Source organism: Nelumbo lutea, chromosome 3, assembly GCF_056320005.1.
Source record: "Nelumbo lutea isolate HS-2025 chromosome 3, American lotus-T2T, whole genome shotgun sequence".
Taxonomy (NCBI): domain Eukaryota; kingdom Viridiplantae; phylum Streptophyta; class Magnoliopsida; order Proteales; family Nelumbonaceae; genus Nelumbo; species Nelumbo lutea.
The window spans coordinates 76,945,001-76,946,119 of record NC_142686.1 but is presented as its reverse complement, the minus strand read 5'-3'; the positions used below and the strand labels follow the sequence as shown (position 1 = coordinate 76,946,119).

The 1,119-nt window shown below is 38.4% G+C and overlaps 1 non-coding gene across 1 annotated transcript; it reads left to right on the top strand.

The window, feature by feature from the left end:
• On the top strand, positions 1 to 107 carry LOC148865605 (small nucleolar RNA R71). The gene has a single exon (XR_016112086.1). It is a non-coding gene; the product is annotated as a small nucleolar RNA R71 (small nucleolar RNA).
• Positions 108 to 1,119: the final 1,012 nt, after the last annotated feature.

The window sequence follows — 1,119 nt, the reverse complement described above, 5'->3', positions numbered from 1 at the left end:
AGGCCATGGTGAGGAACTCTCCTTAACAGCTCCTTGTATCGTTCCCATGACTCATATAAAGATTCCCCCTCTTGCTGGAAAAAAGTAGTGATGTCATTCCTCATTTTAGCAGTTTTAGAAGGGGGAAAATATTTAGAGAGAAAACGGCTGGCCATTTCGTCCCATGTGGCTATAGATCCTGCCGGTAATGAGTTCAACCAAGCTTTGGCTTTATCCTTCAAAGAAAATGGGAATAACCTCAGCCGGATGGCATCATCACTTACCCCATTGTGTTTGAAGGTGTCACAGATTTCCAAGAAGTTAGCAATATGGGCATTCGGATCCTCATGGGCCATACCACAAAACTGAACCGTATTTTGTATCATTTGGATTATGGCCGGTTTAATTTCGAAGTTATTGGCAGCAATAGTTGGCCTGATAATGCTGGAGACAGTCCCGGTGAGGGTAGGCTTGGCATAATCCATCATAGTTCTTTGTTCAGCCATTTCTTGTGCTTCTTGTCTGACTTGCTTAGCAACTCTCAAACGGACACGGAGAGTCCGTTCAATCTCTGGGTCGTAAAGGATCTCTTCCAGTTCAGGTCTGCTTGTCATAAACTGTTAAAGTCAAAGCAATAAAAATGCCAATATTCACAAAAGAAAATAAATAACTAATCCTATCACACTGAAAATGTAAAGTGAAGTATTGGAATACAAAACCTACATCCTATCATGAATAAATGAAGCCGATTATACTAAAAGCAGATTTAAACCAATCATCTTATTCAAGGTTCCTTTATCTACATCCATCGATTGCAACATCTGAATTCAGACCCAATTTAGATCTGAGTTCAGATCTACAAGTCTTTGGTATTGTTAGTCTAGAGAAATTAATAAATAATAATTCAGATCTGAGCTGGATATCTCATACACACTCATTGGTATACACTACAATATACATCCATTAAGGTTGGAATCAATTCTGTGATGCTTTAGGGCTGAAATCAGATCTGATCTAAAAAAAAAATTTAAAAGGATCTGAAATAAACTAAAACCAGTCCTGAGTTAGGCTTGGGTTAAAAACTCTACAATTGAAGCTCAAACCTGTATAGCTGATGCATATCAAACACTTGCTAAGACC